Source organism: Penaeus monodon, chromosome 31 (genome assembly GCF_015228065.2).
Source record: "Penaeus monodon isolate SGIC_2016 chromosome 31, NSTDA_Pmon_1, whole genome shotgun sequence".
Lineage (NCBI taxonomy): Eukaryota > Metazoa > Arthropoda > Malacostraca > Decapoda > Penaeidae > Penaeus > Penaeus monodon.
The window spans coordinates 4,493,493-4,493,705 of record NC_051416.1 but is presented as its reverse complement, the minus strand read 5'-3'; positions in this window follow the sequence as shown (position 1 = coordinate 4,493,705).

Sequence of the window (213 nt, the reverse complement as noted above, 5' to 3'; positions counted from 1 at the left end):
ATGTTGTTGACGCGGCAGAAAATCCTTACCAGATGATGATAAACTACCGCCATAAGCAGCATAAACTGGCCATTTTATGAATGATGGCTTCAGGGTTAGTCATGTAAATGAAGTTAAAAGGAAAGATATCTTATTCAGTCTTGTACACACGACCTTAAAAGTAAAATATATTGAGGTTGAGGTCACAGGGCTCTTCCTATTTCGAGTGTTGTG